Source organism: Corvus hawaiiensis, chromosome 2 (genome assembly GCF_020740725.1).
Source record: "Corvus hawaiiensis isolate bCorHaw1 chromosome 2, bCorHaw1.pri.cur, whole genome shotgun sequence".
Classification (NCBI taxonomy): domain Eukaryota; kingdom Metazoa; phylum Chordata; class Aves; order Passeriformes; family Corvidae; genus Corvus; species Corvus hawaiiensis.
Genome location: NC_063214.1, coordinates 112,171,180 through 112,195,995, shown reverse-complemented (window position 1 = coordinate 112,195,995; position 24,816 = coordinate 112,171,180). Strand labels below are relative to the sequence as shown.

General features: G+C 37.2%; 1 long non-coding RNA gene across 1 annotated transcript; it reads right to left on the bottom strand.

The window, feature by feature from the left end:
- Positions 1-209: 209 nt before the first annotated feature.
- LOC125337045 lies at positions 210-14,206 on the bottom strand. Its single transcript, XR_007207923.1, has 3 exons — positions 14,196-14,206; positions 10,348-10,350; positions 210-313 (listed from the first exon to the last, which is right to left on the bottom strand). It is a non-coding gene; the product is annotated as an uncharacterized LOC125337045 (long non-coding RNA).
- Between the last annotated feature and the right edge of the window lie 10,610 nt (positions 14,207-24,816).

The following is a 24,816-nucleotide window of genomic DNA, read 5'->3' as shown; positions in this document are numbered from 1 at the left end:
GGGTTGTCCAGACACTTCTTGAACTCTGTCAGGCTTGGTGCTGTGACCACTTTCCTGGGGAGCCTGTTCCAGTGCCCAACCACTCTCAGGCTGAAGAACCTTTTTCTAATACCCAACCTAAACCTCCCCTGACACAGCTTCAGGCCATTCCCTTGGGGCCTGTCACTGTCACCACAGAGCAGAGATCAGTGCCTGCCCCTCCTCTTCCCTTCACGAGGAAGTTGTAACTGCAGTGAGGTCTTCCCTCAGTCTCCTCCAGGCTGAACAGACCAAGGGACCTCAGTCCCTCCTCACACAGCTTCTCCTCAAGGCCCTGACAGTACCATTATTATGAACTTCTTACTTCTAGTGTTTCTTTGGCAGATTGCTCTTCTCTTAGTTTCTCTGAAGTTGCAAGATGGATGCAACTTCCTATGTGGAAGTACAGAAGGAGGTGCCAGAAAGCAAATGCAATTTATTTGAAATACTTGTGAGTAATGCCATTTACTTGTGAGCTATTCAGCAGATCACTTGAAGAGGAGGCTGTCCAGGAGTTTGCAGTCGTATTTCATTTTACCACAAAAAATCTTTTCTGGTCAAAACTCTGTGACTTTTTCCAAAATCATAATTAACTGTGTCATTAGCAAATTAAAGAAATTTATATTGTTTTTACATTAATTTCTACAAGTAGTAGAAGTTTTTCATGCCTGTTTTCTGAGTGAAAATGTAACACAAACTTTTCTGAAATTGGGATAATATATATGGTAATGTAAATAAGATGCCTTCTAAGTTTTCTTACACCCTGTAGAAAGCCATTTTATATTTCATTAAATGAAAATAGACATGATTGTTTATCAAAAAGAAGTTTCTAGTTTTGATTTTTGTATTTCTTAGACTGATAGTGCGATTAAAATAATATTAAGAAAATGAAGAGTTGACATGAACCAGAGCCAAATGTTGTTTGGGGCTCAGTTGTTTGATTGTTACTGTACACAGAAAGGAGAGGATACCATCTATACAATAAATCATGCTATTATTAGCATGGATCATTAAAATATATGTATATCTTCATTCCCCAGAATTTTTTTGATAAAAGAAAGGATAATTCTTTATCACAGATATTCTCTGGTTTCAATCATGAAGGTCAAAAAACAAATGTTTTCAATTAAAAAAAAAAAAAGGAAATTCACATAAGGCATTAAGAAATAAGATTTTGAGTAATTTTCTTTCTGCCACTTAGGTACTGACTGTGCCATAGACTTTCACAGCTGTACTGGATATCCCTCACCTAAAGAGGGAAACACATAGGGAGAGTGCTGGCAGGCCCCCAGAGCAGCAGTTATTCCTGTTTCCTGACTACTGTACTTCTGTTCACATTCTTTTTTACTCCCACCCAATTGGACAACCTATAATTCAATTCCTTTAATTCAAATCCATTACCACTGTGTCTATCTAAGGATCTTCAGTTCTCCCAGAAACTTGGAATCCATTGGCAATGACCACATGGATTAAATGAAAAAAAAATAATTAAAAGAAAAAGACTTAAAACCCAAAAAGCAAATTAGCAGCAGCCACCAATATAAAAATAAACATAAAATTCTGTCCGGAGTCACCTCTCATCTGTCAAAGAAACCTGTAACACTGCATAGTGATGAAAGATTTAAAAGTGAACTTCACAGACTGGATGCATCTCAGCCACTGATAATGCAGAAAAGATACTGGGCTTGTTTACTGAATAAACATCACATGAAAATCACAGAAAGCCTTGGCTTGACTTATGCAAACATATTTATTTAGTTCACCTCACTCAGGGATTTTTCCATTGTAGGTTTGACAGGAAACAGATTAATTTAATGAACTTTCCATGCATTTACTGTGTGATTATTAAGGGCAAATGAATGTTTCATTCCGTCAGTCTATGTACTTCAGGTACTAACATCTCAGGACAGCTGTCAGCTTCACTTAGAATATAATCTTTAATTATAGGACAACAAAGAATAGACAAAAGGTGTAGATAGCAAGTACAAACCTTTTTTGCAACGGATGATTTGTCTGTCTTGGGCACTGCAACTTATCTAACCTCTTCACCACCCAAAAATCCATATATTCTTTGGTCTAGCCTCAGTTTTCTCTTGCTACCTTTCAGAACAGAGGCCTGCTCAATAATATCCCTCCATAGGATGCCGGCCTTTCCTGCTGCTTGCTCAAACTGTGTTTCACTCACCTTTAAAATGTCTAATAAAAACTTTCTTGTTTCTCCCAAGATCTCAGCTACAGGAGGAGAAGACAAACAATGCTGATTTTGATCTTCACTGCTTTGAGGGAATTCTTGCAAAATGGAGAACTGCTGAAGCTCAGCTTCTACTTTCACTTTGATGAAAGCACTAGGTCAGTGATCTTTCCTTATGGCAAGGCTAGTATTAAAAATCACAGAAGAGGTTTTTACATGAAAGAACTTTATTAACTCACAGATTATTTGGAAATTTATAGTTGATATGATTTATTCAGCCTTGCAAAAGCAAAGCAATGAAGTTAAACCACCTGGTTACAACTTATCCATTCTTCTGACCACAACATGTTAGAAAATAGTAAATACTTGTAGTTTTATTTCTCCTTACTCAGCCTTCTCATCATTATATCCTGAGGAAGCTATTCTTATCAGCTGCTGAGGAATCTGGCACAGAAACATGTTGATGTGAGAGAAGACTGAATGGGAGAGGAAATCACAAATTTTAATGGTCTTATTAAGATTGTTTCAGCATGTGTGAAGAAAACATGCTGTTTTGAGACTCTGGCATTACTGCTCTTTGCAGGTAGGTTCTGTGAGTAGTTTTGAAACCTTCAAAACACAGTTTGTCATATATACGTTTTTAGAAATTTTTAATGCTTGGTAAAATACTTCAGACCTACTGATGAAGATGGATAAAGATGTTGTGAGCAGCTTGGAAAAAAAGAGCAACAGTGATCTGGAGATTTACAGACCAAGAAGAATTGCATACAAAGTCTCTGTGATGTATGTAAAATGCTGTTTTGCTATTTCTATCCAATGCCATAATTCTGTGTGAAAATTCACAATAAAGGTTTTTCAAGAACTACATTTTTGTTTCACAGAAAATCTATTCTGAAATGCAACTTTAGCTGTAGAATCACAGAACCTTTTGATATCTCCATATCTTTGCCAGTCATCCTCCTCAGCATATTGAAGGACACCCACTCAATCCCTTTATTTTAAATAGGACACACATTATCACCTCTTTTTTCCACGCTTTGCAGAAGTTTGGTCCAGCAGAGGCTCAGTTGCCTTCTCAGAGGAAGTTACACAAAAAAATTTGAGAAAAGCTTTTTTTAGCTAAAACTCAGACACTATTTTTGTTTCACACTGATTACTGAAATAGTGTTCAGCATTCATTTTCAAAGACCAAACAGGATATTCTCAATCTTTTTATGATTTTTCATCTTGTTTCTAGTATCTCTAAAAAAAAAAAAGCCCAAACGAAAAACCCCTTCAGAAATCACTACATTGGTACTTACATTTTACTTCCCCCACCATCACTAGGTCTGACCCTGACAATGAAATATATACTCTGTTGAGAATATAAGCATATGAGCACTTTAGTGTTGTGGTATGGCAGTGTAAAGAAAAGATCCTAAGTTGTTTGTAAACTGATGTACTTCCACTGAAATAATGAAATTATGTTAGCTTCCTATTGATTGTGAAGATTTTTTAAAATAAATTGATTTAGAATTAAATGAGTTTACATACAAATTGGAAAAAAATAATTAGTTACCATTTCTTTCAAATAAATAGCATTGCCTATCCTTAACGTAATCAACCTTTTTAACCTACCACAGCAGAGAAAGATATTTTTAAGGTCATTAACAATGAGCAGTACCTGGTATAACACAAGCTAATCAGGCTGGCACCATGAAAATAGTACCTCCCTGAGAAAATAGTGTTTGTTGACATTATATATGGGGGAAACATGAGGAACAGGTGACTTTTTGAAGGACTGTGCTACTTGCAGAAATAGTTCATCAGTGCACACATAACCTATTGAAAGATAAGAACATGCAGCCTCTCACAGAAAAATATAGAACTTATATTTGATTAAGGCCTCAGCAAAGCAAAATTATTTTGTTATTTACTCATTGAAAGAAAATCAATTGCTGCAACATAATCCTATTGACAAAACCTGCATGAATGTATGCCTATCAGCAACATAAACAATTACAGCACTAAAATAAATAAGCATTCAGACATTGAAAAATACAAACTAGTCATTTTGGTTTTATTGTTGAAATTGTCACACTCTTATGCCAAACACCCACCAGGTTAACAAGTATTTATTTCAATTATTTCATGAGAATGAAAAGAATTCTGATTCATCTCTGCTGCCCTTCAAAAGCACTCCAAGCTGTGACCAAAGGACTCTGAACACTGGTTCCTCCTAAAAAGAATACTACTGTTTGTATCACCAGTATGTAGCACAGAAAGCAGCAGATGAGTCCATTTTTACTGGATGCAAGCTGAACTGACCAGCACTTTCCACATTAGTCTTTCTAGAGTGGATGATTGCAGCACAGAAATTTCTTAAGTTATGTAGGACTTGGACTCTACAAGACAGCTCTGTGAGCTTATGCAGAAAAATATTTTAAAGTAGATAAATTTTGACTATAATCCATACAGAGATGTGGGGCGGACAGAGATGTATAAAATATTTGCTAGTCCTTTATGAACTTTTACTCTACCTGCATTTTAACTTGTATCTCTATGGGAAAAAATAATAATTAGGCAATCACCCTAAATTTGCTCACCAGTCTGTCTAGCTGTTCTCCATCTCAGTAACTTTTAAGTCATGAAAACACTCCATTCCTATAATATGTGAAGTAACTTGACGCAGTGGGAAGGAACTCTATTAATGGTTCTACTTAAAAAAAAGGCTAATTTACATGTTTCTGTCTTTTTAGACATCAGAAAAATCTGTACTGGTACCTACTCCTGAGACCCAAAGGCAGACCTTTTTTTATTTTTAGTTGGCACTGAGAACACTGTGTGGGCCGTGTGCTTGTGCCACGAACAGGAAGCATTTAAACATTCCTGGGGCTTTCGCCTTTCTGAACATTTGAGAAATGCCTCACTCTCTGATAATCCTGGAAATGCTTTTGCAGTGTCTGGATGTTCTCCAAGAAACTTTTCAGGCAGCCTTGGAAGAAGTCATCCAGAATTTCATTTTGCAAGAGAGTATGATACTGAACATGTTTCTTAATGCAGTAATTTAGCAATTCCCAATAACGGAGATTTCAGGACTATACCCACAAAAGCTAATAGGTGACATTAACTTCATCCCCAGAAGTAGAAGATGACTGGAGCAGCACTTTGTGAACTCCATCATCACAGATCCCTGGAACACATTTGCACTGTACAGCACCTATACAAAGGTCATGCATAGACTTCAAAGCTGTCTTCACTATAGAAGTCTTGTTTGAATCTTTGACCACAATTAAAATATTTCTTGCCTTCAGTAAAAAGATGAAGATTCATTATAAGATTTCACTGATCTCTTTTTAAAGACTTTTGAAAGGGAGTAACATTAGGTTTGGTTACATATAAAGTAAAAAAAAAAAATCAATAGAAGCCCATCAGCTTTTGGATAAACGGTGTGAAAATTAGAAATTCAGCCATTAAGTGCTATCACAAAGGCAAAATTCTTACAAACAGTAGATTCTAAGCATAATTATATAAAATTACAGTATTTACTGTGAATCCAATACTTGTATTCCTTCATTTCCTTGCACTACCTGCTCAATGACAAGTTCCTGGATGATTCCAGAAAGTGCTTCTGTATTTTCCACACCATGAAGGGCTTTGGGAACATCATATATCTGTTCATCATACAAGAGAAAAAACTGTACTTAAATAGCAATCTGAAGATGGTGTTGCATCCATCAGAAATTTCTACATCATCAATAAGAAATATAAAAAGATGAATAGGACAGCTGGGAATGCATGAGTATGTACAGTGTTGGAGATCAGAAGCTTCGAAGAAGTAACAGTGTGGGTAGTGTAAGGGTGACTTTGAGAGTTAAGTTTCTTATTAACTTTTAAAATTAAGCCCTCATAAAGTGAATCATGGAAAAGTTTTTAATGGCTCACAAGTTTAACTGAATTACTTTAAAGTGCTGTAATATCAATTTATTCTTTTGTGATTTATGTCATGCAAGAAGCCTTTACAAAGAAGCTGTTAGTATCTGTTGATCAGTCATTGGAGGAATAACATAATTTAGGGGGAGAATCCATTTAGAGGAAATATTAAGTGACATTAAAATCAGACTTTTAAGGCGATCTTGAATTTTGAACACAGCTACAGCTGCAACTGCTTTCCTCTACAGAGCTGAACCTAAACTTGCATGCTACCAAAATATAAGAGAAAAGAAGGATGAAGGTGAAATTTAGGAAAAATAAAGCAAATTTTAAGATGGGTTACAAGATATTATACAAATAAATGACACCTAAAAAAGATGAATTCTCATGTTAGGGAAAAAAATTTTGCTTGCAGAAGTTGTGTTTTGTTTATCAAAATCCAAACTAGAGTATCATTATTTTTCCCACTAACATCAAGTTAGAGTGCATTCACTATTACCTACCCACTGTGTTTAGTTGAGTCTGCCAGCAGAAAAGAACATTTCAAAGTTATTTTTATATAACAGACATCCTCAACATTACAGGAGTAAGGAACTGAGACATAAGCTGATGACCTGATGAAATCACTTATTAGATCTAAATAAAAAAAATTCTATAGGTGTAAATTTATCTTAGAAAGACCCTCTCATGAAAGGGGTATCAAAACCACTCCACATCATGTCCTTTCAGGAAAGAGGGAGGATTTTATGTATTGGCAGGATTTTCTATCATTAAACACTGAGGTCTTTTTCCCTCTGGTAAGATGCAGCTTGGCTCTCCTGGGAAACTTTTCCACATTTAGTTTTGTCATGAGGGTCTTAAGCGTAGTACAGGTACTCTGGGACTGACACTTGTAGAAGTGTAAGTGGTATCTGTGACTTGGGAGGTCACCTCACAGATCAACTCTGTGCCTGCAAATACTGACACTTTTGTGCCAGCCTTTGATTCAGAACTCTTGCTTGACAGCAAGTTATTTTTAACACACATTGAGGAAATTTTTATGAAACTATGCATGATGATTGATGCTGCTGAGAAAAACTGCATGCAGGGGAAGAAGCAGTGCCCTTCTATGACTGTCTTTAACAGCTTTATTCTTTCTAAAACCAAAATATCAGAGAAAGAAAAGATGTTCCTGGTTTCTTTGTGCGTTTATGCTTTTTCTGTTCATTCAGTTTCCGAACCCTAGCCTGGTCACATAAAAATGCTGCTTTTCTGAAGAGTTGTCTCCTGCTGCTGACTCATCCCTCACAGGAATCCAGTTTATTCTCTTTTTCTCTCTGGGTACTCTATGTAATAGAGCTCCAAGAGCATCCTCAGCACTGAATGATTTTAGTTGTTGAAATGTAGCCTTAACCTTCCTTCCCTTGGAAGAATTCTGTCTCTCATCTGCCTCTTACTGGGATTTGCTACAACAATTGTGTCAGGGGTAGATGGACAACTTTCTGTAAAGTGGGAAGAGAATCACATCGTAGCCACATTAGCAAGCACTGCAGTGCAGCACAGTGGGAGGAACCAAACAGTGCTGAGGATTCAACAGCGATGTTGTCTGCATTCCAGGGGGTTTCCTGTGGGTTAACTCCAGTCTGGTCAGTTGAACCAATCCCATTAGCACTTGGGAGAGCATCAGGTACATTCCTGGGGATAACATTTCAGTCTAGCTTTGCCCAGAAGAATCTAGTTTGCACAATCCAAAACCACTCTGTAACGCAGTCTGCAGGAATATTGAGCTGAACTGAAATACTGACTAGACTGCTGTATTAGGTTGTCAGGTTTCTGCGTGCTAGCTCAAAGAGAGCCCAGGGGTCTGGCCGCAACCCGACTGCACTACAGCAGGCACAGCCACACACAACAGCACAGGCAGACGGGGGTGCGCCCCTCACCCGAGGGAACTGTCCCTAAACAGGGTGTGAAGGCACGCAGAAAGAGGCAAAGAAGGGAGAGAGAGGGGACTCTCCATGTAATTCCTATGTAGAAGGTTTATTGATGCAAGACAATGAGGGGACAAGATGGAGAGCCAAGGATCTGACAAGGGTCCAGGGATTTTATAGTGGGGATAGGAAAGGCGGGGATAAGGGGTACAGCCAATGGGATACTTGACAGGAGGCAGGGTTGAGCACAAGGGAACCAATGGAAATAACACAAAGGAGGGATTTAGGGAAGGAACCAATGGGGCATCGAGGAACAAAGAACTTTCTAGAACTGATAGATATTAAGCTTGGGAAATGAATATACACAACCTCATATATAAAGCAAGGAGGGAAAAACATTAACCGGTCAGGGGAAAACATGCAAACAGCAGAACAAGGAATCATGGGTTCTCACCATGACTGCAAAGTTACATGCTAAACTTGGGTTGCTGACCACCACAGCTGGTTGTTTGGGCTCTTCGAGAGACGGCGGTTGGAGCCACCTGCACTGCCACATTAAGTTTCTTTCTTCCCCACGTTTCTTTGTTTTTCTGAACTGGATGTGAAGCAGAGATAAATAAATAGCAATAGCAGCTGTGATGGTGGAAGCCAGAGCTGAGGAAATATTTTTAGCTCTATACTTCTCTTGATTTTCTGCTTAATATTTGCAGAAGCACATAGTAAAGCACTGTCTTGAATATTTTTAAAATAAGTGTCATGCAAAGACACACATCACAAGACTAGAAGAAAACAGCTAAGTCATTGTGAAAGAGTGTACACAGGAAAGCAAAATATATTTCAAATATCATCTTTAAATTTGACATTTATTATGCCTATATACTATTTCAGATGTTTCTGAACTATTAGGGGTGGCTTGTTCACTGGTATCAGAGAACAAGCTGTTTCTTCAGAAATGTGATCAATAAATTGGCAGAGCTGTCTAAGTTAAAAAGAAAGAAGACTAGTGAATACATAACTGTCACCAAAAAAAGTTAGGAAGGGATGAAATAGCATCAGCTATTAAATGAAGCAAGATTTTTAAAGAAGATAAGCAAGACAAAGATAGTAAATATTTATTCATTGCATCCTGGACAAGGCAAATGAATCAAAGTTTGCATTTTAGCTGATGTACACGGTATGAAGAAAATAGAAAAGTGAGAGTGAAAGTTGAAAATTGTCACTTAGAAGTTCCAGAAAATAAGTATGTCAATTAATATACGGACAAAGGTGATTTTTAAAGTAAGTCTGTAGAGATGTAAGAAAATATATTCCCTTGAAAAAAAGACTGATCTGTAGCTTCAGAGAGAGGCCTTGAAGCTGTCCCTTGAATGAGTTTGCTCTTCTTACTGAAACTACTGCTTTTACTTTTCGTTTCACCTGCAATCAAACACTGATGAACCCAGGAGGGAGAATGACAAAAGAGAATCCCAGAAAACGCTAGAAATAAAGTGGCCATTTTCATCTCAAATCGCTGCAAGAAATTGTGAACACACCAATCAATTAAAAATGAATGTGATTACTTTATTCTCCCATAAATGTCACTGGCTTTATTACAATGTCACAATTTTTTCTTACTGATAACGTAATTTATTTGTAAACAGTTTTGTAGAAAAAAATATCTAGGTTGAAGCAGTAAGGAAAAATAATACATCATGAGACTGCACTGCAGTAAACTGCCTTGTTCTGGGTATCAAATTTGCCTCTTACTCCCTCCAAAAAAATGGATATTCAGTGCATGGCTTCCTTTGGATCATATAGAAGGTGTCAGCAGAGACTCATTATTGAATGCATGCATGATAAACCTGTATGAAGCCAGTATCTCTTAACTGGTCAGGAGATTTGGCACTTCCCTTATGAGTTTTCTGCCCTCTCTTACCTTTCCTTTTTAAAATCCGTAGTTTCCAAGCAAAAATTTAGAATATAAAAAATTACACAGTATCATGGTTTAAACACGTAAAAGACAATTCAGATTTCAAACTTCCAAAAACCTCATGAAAACCTTACATGTGTTTGCTGCCGCACCTTTTTTGTGTGCCTAAACAGGCTGAGATCAGGCTGTGCTGAAGAAGGAAGGAGATTCAAAGCACAGGCTTTGGAAAAAGAGAAAATAAGATTCAAAATGCAGCAGTGCACATGCTCTTCTCAAACGATAAAAAGTATAAATTGGCAATAAGTTTTCACAAGAAAGATGAGGTCAGCTTGCCCTTGTGTGCTGTTGAAAGCTCTCAGTCATATAAAGCTGAGGACACTCTAATAGGTTGTACTTGTTGGTTGAAAAACTTTCTCCCTCAGTGGATCCAAATTAAGATTTTCCTGACCTTGACAGAAAGAAGCAATTAACTTGGAGTTTTCACTCATCTGCAGCCAACTTAAGGTTGGTCAGGCATGCTGTTATAGTATCTTTGTGAAGAAAACATAGCAAAAATAGACGAACTAGTGAAGAAAAAAGAAATACTGAATGCTAGGAAACTGCCTGTATAATTTCAAGACCTAGGCCTTCCCAGAATTATTTTTTTCATCTGCATACAATTTCACAGTTAAAGCAAAAAATTCTACAACTCCATTTAGCCCAAATAATACCAAGTTCTTTTTATGTATGAGAATTTGCACAGTAAAACCCCAAAAGTAATTAAGATTTCTTATTCCTAATCTCTAATCATAACTAATTTGAAATGGAGAAAATGAAACTAACCACATCCAAGAAAAAAAATTAGAAAACATACTCCTAATCTACAAAAGATGAGATGTTTACTAATTTAATCAACTAAAAAGTTATAAAATAATAATAAAAAATAATTTCCCTCAGCAGTTTGTACACATTTTCATTAGTGCAGACCTTAAACCATATCCCTCTATCTGAGAAAAAAAGTGGTCATGCTCTTCAGAAATTCTAAAGCACAGGAGAATGAAGGGCTATGTACAGATATGAAAATCTGAAATCACTATTAGGAGCTAAAGGCAGTGTGAGATTAAGATTTTTGCCCAGCACAAATGCACATAGCACTGAGCCGGTGAGTGCATTTATTTTTAATGTAGTTTTTCCTTAGAGCAGACTTGGAATTTGAACAATGTTCCCTCCAGAAACTTGACTGAGCAATGTTTACACTATAAGCACACAGTCTAAGGGGAAAATACCCTTGAGTTCCATCCAGTCATGGTCTGCCAATATTAAACAGTAGAAATTCTTAACCCCTTAAAATATTTCAGTCCAACCTCTTCCTATGTCCTACTGACAGCTCATGGCCAATGCAAACCATGGATATCACAGTGACCCATGGTATTTTTCGTCTAAATACTGGTGTAAGAAAACTGGCCTACAGATAGAAGAAAAATTTACAATACTAATAAAAGCAATGAAGAAAGGGATCTGGTGAGGTTCTCCATTGTCAGCTACCCTTAGGGCCATTTTAAGCATCTGGGCACATTATCTTTTATGTGTATCTATCTCAAAATATGAACTCCACCTAGATTTGCTTGTAATGCTTAAAAAGAAAGGTTAATGAAAATCAAAAGTTTGTAAAGATCAGTAACTGAATTTTCCGTAACTCAGCGCATAGTTTGGGATCACAGTTCCAGTTAGAAACCCATCGTGAAACTCATGAATTTCATCTGTCAGACAAAGACCCAGATGCAAAAAAGCTATATTAGTCTGAAACATTTGACAAAAAAGACTGCTCATATTTATTGTCAACAAGGTGAAAAATGCCTTGCAAAAGTTGCATTTCCTTCCTTCCTGCCTTCTTTCTACTGGGGGTAATTTCTGACCCATACTGACAGACCAGTATTACAGCTGGTGAGGGGTCAGTAGCTCTGACCAAGGAAGCTGTGACCAGTCAGGAGAGATGGTCCCAAAAGGAATCGCCTTCCCGAGGCCCGGTGTCTTCCCTCAGCTGCTGGCCAGGAGGGCCTGTGCAGAGACTGTCAGCTCTTCAGTGATTGTCAGCTCGTGATTCCAGCTCAGCTCTGCAGGTCAGCCTCCAGGCCAGACCAGGGAGAGACAAGAGGCCCGTGTAGCTGTTCCACACAAAGTAACTTTATTGGTCTGCACTCTGGCGAAGGGGAACTAGGGATGAGTGACTCTCTGCCCTTGCAGGGGCAGGGGGCAAGCTTTATGGGGGTACATGGGATGGGTGTCGGAGGGTAAAGGCCAATGGGTTACAAAGGATCTGCATAGGGTCTCCCAGAGGATTCTGGGTCGATCTTCTTCTCTCAATAACTGAAGAGTAGCTGCTTCCCAGGGGGGGTCCTGCTGGAAGATTGCTCCATCTCCTTATCTCAGCAGACATCCCTCCAGGGCAGTGGCTGGGCATACCCTACAGACCAGCACATACTTAGTGTTTGTATTAAAAGAGGAATCTTCAACACTGAGAATTCTTAATCAAGAACAAAGTATAAAACCTGTAGTTCCTGTTTGGAGTGTACTCTACAAAGACATACTTTTATATTTTGAAGTCCACACATGAACTAGTTTCACAAGAAGCTGTAAATAATTGCCCTTTTATACTCTTTTTAAATACAATGCAAATCCTTATCCTATTTGGGACTGTTTTGGTGACCAGGAGCTCGTAACACAGTCTGAAATAAATTTTGAAAAACTATCTATCTCTGCAGTGTGGCAATATTTAGGTTTAAATACATTTTATAATTGGTCTTTGCATGGAACACCTGTTACAGAAGGTGTGATACCAGTAGAGCCCTATATTGTTACAACCACTTACATTTTATACACCACCACAACTTTCATATTGCCAACGATAGCATCTCTGATCCTCTTGCAGCTGTTTTTTAAAACGATGCTGTCCTTGCAAAACATGAGGAAAACCAAATAGAGCTGCCAGAAGATGGACTCTTCATAGCAGCTAAAACCTTTGGCATGCTTAGGGAACTGCTCTGAAAACAAAAGGGAAAACATACATGTTAAAAAAAGCCATTATGTTCAGTCATCAAAATTGTTGACTTAAGGCCTATCGAAAGGCAGAGGAATACTTCAAAGTTTATTTCTGGTCACTTTCATTAGCCACCAGTCTCTTTTACCTATTTCAGAAGCTGGGTGTGAAGTAGCACCAAAGCCCAATACTGTCTGATCAGGTTCTTTTAGATATTCCATGGAGGCTGTAATGTTTAACATCAAATGTACTTATTTAAAGGTTGTGTTACATGGGAATTCTGATTTGTCAGAGTCATACAAAATATACTGCACAGCACAATACAAACGTAAGTTACACTTAGCCAAATGCATTTACAGGAGCTGCAATAAGGAGTTCAATCACAATACCAAAGTGACGGGTTCAAGCCACCTCAGCCATGGGTTCAAGCCACCTCAGGCCTGTTGCTCCCTTTGAAACCATTTTGTTAGTTTTTCAGTTTCTGTACTCTGTGTTGAAGTAAGTCAGTATTCATTCCTCCCCCATGCTGATCTGTCCAACTCAGGGAGACATTCCCACTCTTCCAATGACATCAAGGACAAACATTTACAACGCCTGTTGATCCACTCAACTGTTGATAGCTGTTTACCTAAAACAAAGGCCATCCTCTGGTCCCCTTTGTGCTAAGTCAGCTTCTATATAACAGCTTTGGTCATTCAAACCCTGCATTTTTCCCAAGCTTCTTGGGGAAATTTCCTTGCTCATCTCCTCTGCACCTTCTTCCCTTGTTGGGGTTTATTGGTCAGTCTCAATTAGTCTTAATTTACAGACTTAGAAAATCATCAAGGAGACTAAATTCAAATACAACTAAAAAATATGAAGCAGAAAAGAAAGAAAGAAAAAGAATAGTATGAATATAAATATGATAAAGCTGGATTTCAGCCATGCTCTGAGGTGTTGTACAGGAGCAGCCAGTTCTGGTAGGTAGAACCCCTCCTTCCCAGGCACACTATCCGTAACCTGTACCACCTCCTTGCGTTGCAGCTGGTGGAACTATCAAGTATCTGTATAAGCCTCCCTGAGCAACTGTTTCTCTGTCATGAATAAACATCACTTTCAAAACAGACCTCTGCAGCAGGAAGATATTTAGTCCCCTTTCACAGGCGGGAAATTGAAGTCTGAGACAGACTGTTTTATCCAAGGTCAGGCACAGTATCTGCTGTCTGAGCTGGGAGATGAGCAGAGACCTGCACAGCCATGCACCAGCACTCTGCCAGCATCCCATCTAGTTCTCTCATTATGTTTGTATTGAACATGACCTTAATTTAGACTTGCTATCAGTTTAAAATAAGCTGCTGCCTGAAAGCCTCCTCACAAGCTTGTAAGGGGTTAACACTGCGAGGCTAAAACTTTCAGTAAATACAATTTATTTTAATTACAGCCCTCCACAGTATGACATTTTTTTCTCCAAACAACAAGAGCATAAGTCTCAATGCAATAACTTTTTCAAATGATTAATAAGAAAAGTGGGTCAATAGCAAGGATTAAATGGTACAGCAACACAAAGTTAATCAAAGTTAATATTTCATTCACCAGGAGAATAATCCTATTTTTTTATGTTCCAGACGATATTTTTAAATATAGTGCTAATATAGAAATAGAATTTCTTTTCAATTCTTTGCAATTCTAACATGAGCTCTGTAAGGTCACATCTTCCATTTCTGTTAAAGCACATAATACCACAGGGTCCATGTTTCCTGTAAAATAGTAAAATATGTAAGATCTAAATATGCACAGTAAAATATGTTAGATCTAAAATCTGAAATTAATAGTGCCATAATTATATTATTAAGCTGACTATGTGGACCTTTATAAGCAAGGTAACAGTTACAACTCTTTCAGTTTGTATATCCATAGTTTTCATTTTCTTTATATGAAAAAAAATCAGAAACAAAAATTGCCAAAACCTTTTACACCACACTTTAGGATGGTGATTAACTAGAGAACCATTAACATCTGGAAGAAATAATTTAGCATCTAATGGTAAGCAGAAGGATGAAACAGGTGGTAAATGGAAATAAATAAAGGTTCTGTTAAGAGAGCACAAGAGGCAAATTAAATTAACATATTATTGTGAGATTCTTGAATTGCTTCATTGCACTGCCAGCATTTTTGTTAAACAATGCCCTTTTTTTTCCTCTCGGAGAAACATTTTATTTCTATTGTCCTTGGTATCTCTTGAAATTTTGTAATTATGAAATAATTTTAGAAGAGTGTTTCTAGTGAAAAGAACACTTGGCTTGTCACTGTTCTTTGCTTTCTGAATAATGTACATCATGTTTTTAATGGTCATAGATGGAACTTTTAGTAAACAAGCTTTTCTTTTTCCCCTTTTTTAGGTGCACCAAGTCATAAACATTTTTGGTTTTCATTTGTGTTTACCTGACAGTCAAAGCACAAACACTGAGATAGAAGCAGGGCTGTTCTGCTTATGTTTGTGCTCTGCCCATAACCCCTTTAAAGCTCAGAAAAACAAACTCAAAAATGTTTTGATACAATCACTAAGTCAAGGAAAGCAAGGAAATTGAAAAATAAATTAGTAAGTACAGGATACCCTTTTTCATTACTGAGTTGTGGGGGAAAAAGGCAAATCAAAATATTACAAACCAAGTTGTAGTCTCTGCTGTCACTACATGTTATGGTGATGTAGCTAAAGATGGTCACAGGAACCTAGGAACTCTATGCACAATATCCAAGCAAAGCTCCATTCATGCTAATGGAGCTCAGGGTAGCCCAGGACACCTTTAACAGATGCAATAAACTCCTCTGGACAGCAGCCTGCACTTCTACAATTCTGTGAATTAACATGTAAATTTATAACATATTAGAAATTGTCAGTATCATATGTCAAATATGAAACACCTCTGCTCTGAAGGCTTGCTTTTCATTAAAGAAAACATGTCAGACTTTTGTGTACTTTAAATCCCTGGACCTTTGCTCTTTTCCCTTCCCAGCAGAACACATTGTGCGTGCATGTGACAGAATGTATCTGTGTGGTGTGCTTGAAACCCTTAGACTGACAGCTACGTGCCATAAACAGCAGTCTGAAAACAGCATTGATAATGTGCTGAAACGGTGTCTTGTTGAGGTAATTTAGAGCTGTAACACATTTCCCTTCACCTTGCCTGTGTCTATGCTCTGTGGTGCAGTTCTCAAGCACTGCAATTCCATTGCCCGGTGACCATCACAAAAGAGGGTATAGAGAAAGGTGAATTTCAAGTAAGCAGAATCAACAAATTCACTCAAAGAACTGTGTCATAAAAACAATGAATGTGGTGTGATAGACATGAGTCAACAAGGATGTTGTGCAAGGTAATCAGAAAAAAACAGTGATTTTATGCACAGTTCATGAAGTATCATCGGACAAAAAAACAGAAGAGTCTCTAATGTAATAAGAATTTAATTGCCTATTCTGTTGCTTAAATTCTCATCCTAATCTGGTGGATAGATTTGGTTTTAATGCCATTATAAAGAAGATACAGTTTTAAATATCAGATATTATTTTCCAAAGTCAAAAGAGGCCATAGTCTTAGCAGTGCAGGATTTGGCATGCTTAAGACTTTAATGATCTACTCTGAACAGTATTTGTGAGTATGTGGAGGGCCATGCTGAATATTTTTTCTAGATATTGATAACCTCTTCACTAAGACCACAAGCTGCTCATTGCATTTTACAAAGCATATCATCCTCCTGTGAATCCATTGCAGCTTTCACTGGGGTATGGACCAATTCTTTACAAATGGAATTTCAGCAGATAACATACAGACAATAGGTATAGAAGACTGGGTACTCAGAAAAGGTACAAAGCCATCTACAGCTGTCTATATGCTTGCACCATGCAGGTTGGTAGTGTTGTTTTTGCACTTATGCGCATCGAATTTGCCCTTCCTTTGCTGATGTTTTGAGAAAAGTCTCACAGGCTTGTAGGAAAGCAGGAGAAAGCCAGCACAGTTTCATCATGTGCTGCTGATAAGAATGTCTGAAATATTACAGTCTATTTGGGAATGTCCTTGGAGTTTTAACTTAAGCTTCTCTAGGGGAAAGAGAAGTCCTAACAGATCATTCTTCTAATAGTGATGATAACAAATAGAACTTATATCAGTCAGCTGTTGTATATCAGGAAAAATTACCTCCTGTTTATTTTAAAATGACACAGTTGAACCACATCTGCACTGCCTTATCACACATTTTCTGGACAAAAGGCTTCTCCTTCTTGTTATTTAGTACTGGGATAATAATAGAAATAAAAAAAAAATAGTCAGTGGAAAATGGGCAGTAGAAGCTTTGCTGAAATAACCTGTGGTTATTCACAGTCTCTCTACCCATGACAACACTTGAGGTGTTTGAGACAGCAGGTGAAACAAACACTGTAGTCCTGCTTCACCAGTGATGCATGATACCATCTGTATTTCTGTTTATCCAGTAGTGACAGGAACATATTACTGCCTACTACCTGAAAAATGGCCCAGACGTTTTTGTTTGCTGATGAAATTTTTATTTAAGGAATAAAAAAACCTTCTCCATATTGTGGAAAGACAAATTGCTTTGAGATAGTTTGAGTTAGGCCTGTCTGGCTGGACACAGATTAGTGTCACGCAAGTGCAGGGACAGGGAAAGAAACCAAAATTGATTAGTTTATCAGTATTCTTTGATTTTTTCATACACAACATGCTGTAGTGTTTCTTTAGTCTGAATTCTAAGTAACAGAGTGGTCCAATATTGTAATGGTTATGCAAATTATTGCAGAATGCTACTTCTGCATTCTTCTGCTAGAGCTCTTGTTGCTCTGAGATCCTCTTTATGCCATTCCCATCCATTCCCACTACATGAAGCTAGGACAGAAAGGCACAAATAAGGCAGAATTTCTTTATTTCACTTTATTCCACTGAAAATGATTGACAGCAGAAGTGCAGCCAAGAAGGCAGGAATAAACCAATCCAAGTATCCAAATCTATTTGAGTAATTTGATTTGAATTTAGGTATTATTGGACTAAATTGCAAGGTTATGATAAAGAGGTGAACTGATAGGGAGAGGTTTAATTTAATTTAATTAGGAGTCAAAAAGGCACATTCTCCAACATTCAAAGATTTCAAATATTATGCTCAGGGCAGATTTCTTGAATTTTTGTAAAAAATCAGATTTTTTAAAGTTAAAAGCACTGAGGTTAAAGTTAAGCAGTGAGAGAACTCTCCATAGGTTTAGGTCTTCTAGTGATGCTGTTAGCAACCATGGTAAAACACAGGATGTGAAATGGAAAACTAGGGACTAACTCGACCCTGGAAAGGTGGGATGCAATTTATATGAACACTGGTCAAGCTTCTGCTCCCCCTGGTTACTGGCTGAGCATTACAAAGACTTGGCTCACCTATGACCTCTTCATACTCTACAGAATCTGAGTAAGAGAATAAAAAAATCACCATAACTAGAGCATTTAGTAGAAATTAACTCAAAACCATAAAATATATTAGTCATAGAAGAAACTAGTAGCTATGAAGGGAAAAGGATGGATGGATGGATGGCTCTCAGAGTCAAAATAAAATGAGCTACAGGGCAAACCAAGGTGTTCACAACCTCTCAGAACAACTTTCTGATAAACTGTATGTCTGAATCACACTGTGGTTCATGAATATTTTTCAGTCACTCATGTTATCCTGATGTTTTTTACTGTCTCTTCTTAAAATAATCTATTTTCTTGGACTTTAGATTTTTGTTTGTTGTTGTTTTCCTTTTCCCCTTACCCAGTTATTTTTCAAAACAGCAGGTTTACTTCAGTCATCTCAAATTTTTAACCAAAAGATGTAGAGCATCCTCAGATTGGTAAATTGAACATTGAGCTACAAGGTTCAAACAATTTACTTGTTCATTTTCAAAAATACTGGAAAATGGATTTGTATTCTTATTATACACTTGTATGATCTAAATGAAAATGAAAAGTAAAGCTGGCGGAGAAGGCGACATTAAAATATGTGAATCTGATTGTGAATTGAATGAATCTCTGTTGCTCTGTGATGGTCTCTCTAGTTGCTTAGAATATTTTAAGGAAGCAATCAACTTTTCAGCAGTCATCAGATCTTGAAACTTTCAATTCATTAATCCAGCCATGGTCTTCTTCAGAAGCCCCTGCATTGTTTCAGAATGAAAGCACATCCATATGGTAATATGTATGAGCACGTATTTCTGAAGCAAATTTAATATAATCCCTGCTATAAAAATTGCTATAAATTTATTGGTATGTAAATTTATGGAAATAGCTTATTTTCTCTTGACACAAAGAAAGAAAAGTAGAAAAGCTGGTTTGTTCCTTGAACTGGATTTTCTTCATTGCTCTGAGGTTAACACTGAATTCTCAGCAACAGAATAAAGGGCTAGGAGTGTAAGATCATATGACTATAAAACTATTTAAATTAGAGCACAACTGCACCATTTTACTGAAAAAAGTCAACAAACGTCTTCAGTCAGAATCACTCATTCAAGAGTGAATTTAATGGAAATAAAAATCACAGACTTCTTTCTTATTATTTACCTTTTAATTTAAAAAAATCATCACATTACTCTTGCATACAGTTAAGTATCAAAGATTTTGATATAAGCAAACAGCCTTACCTAGTGGGAAGCTGCAGACATGCTTTGACTCTACAAATTTTAATCTTCCTGTCTATTTCTACCCATCTTGTTTCCATTCCTTTCTGCATGACTCTTGGCCTGCAATGAAGCAGCTGAACAAATGTAAACCTGCTAAAGCAAAGAGGAATGTTTTCTCTATACATAACTCCAAGGTTCATTATTTTTATACCTTTTTTCATCAGTTCACCATGGGACTCTTAAGCTGTAGTGTTTCACTGACCAAAATCACTTGACTGAGAAGTTACATGCCCTGATAGTAAATATGGGATGTATAGCAAGGCTTTCATGCAGGGACAACTTTAAACAGGGAAAATAGAGCCTCTCCCTCTTCATTAACCCACGATTTATCACTGGATTAAAACACTAAAGTTTTCACTCCTTTTTAGCAGTCAAATCTAGGATAACAGCATGCAAATTGTGTGTATTAAGTTGGAGTCTCAAAATGCTGGCTTTTTTTTCCTAGACAGTGTCCTTGAGGATGTTAATCATATTCTTAATTTCATCATAATGATAGGTTTCAACATAGGAAAATTATCTTCTCTTTCACTTGATCTTCTTCCTGCTTGTTCTTATTTAACTTCAGCAATTTATCACAAAGAACTAAAACCACTCTGATGGCTTTAGATGATTATGAAAGAACAGGCCCTCCTATCCAGCTTTTCTAAGCATTTTTTCTTCTCCCCAGGCCCCACTCCCCAGGAACAGTAAATGCTTTCAATAAATATGACACAGATGTGTATCAGTATCTTCTATGTTTTGGAGAAAACTACTACAGATATTACTGGATCCTGAAGTTAGGGGCCCTGTAATGCCTACAAAAGCATTTTCAGAGAAAAACTTGGGCTTTAGGGAATGAACACCTGCATGAAACCACCACACAAGGAAAAAAAAGAAGATTAATGAAAGTGAAATGGCAAATTTTGCAGAATTGATTCTGCACTGGACTGTTTACTGGGTGGAAAGGGCTCTGGCACATCACCAGTGGTGGACAAATAGGCAAATGTTCCCAGCATTGATACCAGAAATGCTGACTACTCCCTTTTATGTTAGCTTCCACTATTTCTCTGAAAGTGGGCCTTTGACCTGGAACATTTAATAGCCAGCATGATCTTTTGTGAATACTGCTCACACTTCTCAGTGCTTTACTGGTGAGGAAATTGGCCGATCTCTGTTTCAGCTGATTAGAGAACCAAGTTTCCAGTTTGGTTTTGAATGTTCAGCAAAATGAACACGCTGTATTGAACATGGACTGCAGTATTTTAAAATTAAGGTGTATGCTAGGCCTGGTGTGGAAGGGAGGATAAATTGGGAAATCCGTAATATGTGGGATGAACCTTGACCTCATTGAACCTTTGAGAAAATTTATTGCTGGCTTAAACAAACTGGCAGATTTGCTTCACAATTCAGTTTTTGATTTAATAAATAATCTCAGGCAAATAATGTCACATCTTTGTTGCTTGTCCTCTCTGGTTTTGATCCTCTTCAGCCAATTGTGATAATCCCTGTGCCAAACTGTTGATAGTCTCTTATTACTAGTCAGAGATGCACACTGACACAATGGCACACTTATCTCAGTCTTTAGTTATCATCATCCCACATAAACAGCAATATAAAAGCAGACTGTATCAGGAAATCCATGAGCACTCCTTACTTTCACTGGGGCCAGTTGCACAATTGCTGGGGATAATCACTTACACATGAACCTTCACAGAAGAATCTGTTGATGGTTACAGACCACAGCAAACACCTAATACAGAAAACTGAAGTGCTGAGAGACAGGCAGCATTGAAAACAATGTATTGATACAAAGTACCTGTAAACCAGACACGGGGAGAGAATTTAGAATAGGCTGTCTCACTACATTCTCTTTCTTGCACTTGTAGCACAGATTACAGAGGATATGTCTGTTTCTGTGTCACAAAGCCTACTGAATGACAACACTTACCCAGGGCAGGGCAATTTACTACTTGAAATATGTCCTTTAAGTTTCCTTAATTGTCAGACTTTAACAGTTACCTTAAATTTAATTCTGTTGCATTTAAGGTCCAGCTTTATGATGATATAATTTATTTTGGACATTACTGGTGACATTGCTCTGCCTGTCAGTGGAAACCTGAAAGAATATCATCATAATGAATATCCATGGATTTACATAAATCACTCAACATACTTCAGATATGTACAGAGATTTTCCATTGACCCTGTAATGACTTTATTAAAACTGTTTCTACATGAGCTGTGTCAGCAACAGAGACATGAAATGATGGTGCTTCAGCAACATCACCTCAGCTTTTAAATGTTTTGGGAAAACACTGTTAATTTTCTTTTAGTAGTGTATCATCCTTCCCAAATTACAGTCTCAGAGAAGAACACAGGCTCCATATGCTGGGAACACACAGGATTTCATTCTTCTGTTGCTTCATAACATCAGGGAGTTGTAGTTATCACTGGGAACAAATCAAAGTTATTAAGAGTATGTCTACTTATCAAAATGAAGATGTGAAGCCACTGCAGGTTTAATTTAACCATTAGAATGAAGGTGATATAGTTGACAGCCTAGAGGACTTGGAGAGTGACTGTTGTTTCATTGTCATTGCTACTCCTCCTAGACTTAATAAAAATACCCTGGTTTAATTTTCTGGGATGGAAAAAACTCTAGAGGACTTGAACAGTCTGAGGCACCACAATTTTACATAGACGCTAACACTGGTGTAATTCCAGTGATCAGAGAAGAATGTCAGGAGTCAGGGTGGAGTTCAATAACTACTGTGGCAGTGGATAAGACTCTTCATATCCTCTAGTAAGCAAGACATTGGAAGAAAACTCACTCAGCCAGTTTCTGTTACAATAAGGTAATTTTTCTCTCTCCTTTCCAAATTTTTAATTGTAGTCTGACCTGCTTCTAAGTTAAGCCCTCTTTCCTTACCAGGAAAGACTGTCAAAAATTCAGACTGGCTATGACAGAAGCTTTTAAAAGACCTGAACTGCCAAGGGATTTGGAGGTGGAGGGGAAGGAGGCGGATGGGAGACAAAGGTCTCCAGGGAACTTCTGGGATTTGTGTGTGTAAAGCACTAACCCTTGCTAAGTTTGGTAAAGGAAAGCATACAGTTTTGCTTTAGGAGAAGTAGAAAGAAGCCACAAAATATCAGATTAAGTTTTCTATGCTTTATGTGAGAACTATTATTGTAAGGATAGAACATAGTTAATAAAAAGTAAAAAGTCATACTTCAAATCAAAAGCAACCGTGACTGTTTTACTCAAACTAACCCTCATGTAATTGGCGAAAGTTTTAAATATTAACATGTACAGTCAGCAACAGGTTGGATTCTCAGAACTACTGCAGTTCTGAGATTAAAAGGACAAAGTAATGATGTGATTTACTGTGCTACAGATGTGCAGAGAAAACTTAACTGTGAAAAAAGTGGAAGATTTAAACTGAGTATGTTCCTGGAAGTAAGAAATAGATAAAGAAGTGTCAATGATGACATTGTGGGGTGGTTTTTTTCTCCTTTTGAGGTGGACCCTCTGCATGGTGCATACCAGTAAGCAAAATAAACAACAAAAGTGTAAAAGAAGGAATTTGCAATCAGCTTCTTCTTCTGAATTTTCAGAGACAAAACCTAGAAAGATGCTTTGATAGGATAGAGAAAGTAGGGACATAGCAAAATAACCACATTCTGGTGAAATTTCACTAAAAAGAGAGATCTATGTGAAGTATGGTTTGTGCGAGAATAAAAGGAAAAGTATTTATCAATCTTTCGTATTTCTATGGGACCAACTGTCTTAATTCTGTCTATTCATGAAACGTATCCATCCCCTGTAAGTCATTCTGTATTTTCAGTTCTTTTTCCTTTTCCTTTCTTTATTTCTCATCACTTAATAATTTCTTCTTCCAGTTTTCTAAGCTAAAGTTTTCCTCTACATGCTCATTTTCTATGTCACATCTTATGGCTACTCTATCATCATCCAATGTACTTCCTTTATTACTAGATTAGTATTCAAGGCAGAACAACCAAAACATTATTAAATTGATTGTCTATTACATCCTTATTGACCTCTAAAATAGCATATGATCCTTGATTTGTCTGAGTTTTTCAGTGACATTTACATTATTGATTCCAGTGTTATTACCCCAATATTTAGAGGTTTCAGAATGTTTCAAGAAGTGGACCTAAAAAAATGCAACTCCTACCACACAGGTCTTTAGACATGAGAAGAACCAGAAGATTCAGACTCACAATTTTTTCTCTTCTTTTTTTTTTTTTCTTTTTATCATAAAATACTGTATGTATCTTTCTAACATAATGCATTACATGAAACTTTTCAGTTATGAGGAGCCTAAATAAATTTTCTAATAAAAAGATGAAGCCTAAATAAATTTTTGTAGTTGTGCACTGTAATATTCAACTCTGTCTATGTCCAGCCAAAAGTAACCACTCAGATACAACATTCTTTATAATTCTGGTAAGGCATTTTTCTGAGTGACATGACATACCATTTAAAACATCAGCACTATGCTGTAGCAATAACTGACTTAAGAAATTTAGAATGGAAAAACACACTGAGGAAAATATTTCCATCTCCAACTCGATGGATATGTAGACGTTCATGGATGAAGATGAGGATCAATGGTGATGAGGAGAAGCAGTTGAAGGCCTCCCCTTGAATTGCTGGACCTGTTCACATGGAACACATTATAATGCAGCCAAATGCAGAATTGAAACAAGAAAGACATCCTATCTCTGCTAATGAACAGCTCATAGAAATAAGATCAGAAAACTATGTAGGAAGTCACAGCAGAGAAGCAGTATAACATGAGTTCCCCGTGCAATATGCAATTAGGACCCCAAAAGACTAATGATTCTTTAATGTAACAGCCCAGAGTAATGAATGTGAGTTGGGAAGTTACTATGTCTCTTTCTCTGGCACTGGTGAGAACAGCACAAGTGGAGCCCTCTGTGAAGTTCTGATGTCCACACTTCAAAGGGTTTTAGAAACTGTCAAAAGCATTGCAATGGGCACAAGGGATATCAAAGAAACAGGTCTTAAGAGAAAAAAGACCTTCAAAGTTTTAGCTTGAAGGCTGTTTATAAGATAAAATATGTTTTACTTGTTAAAAAAAAGGTGAATATTGACAGGGATTATTCCTGTGCCTTTAAATTAATAGGGAAATATGTATCAGGACCCTAGAAGTTAGA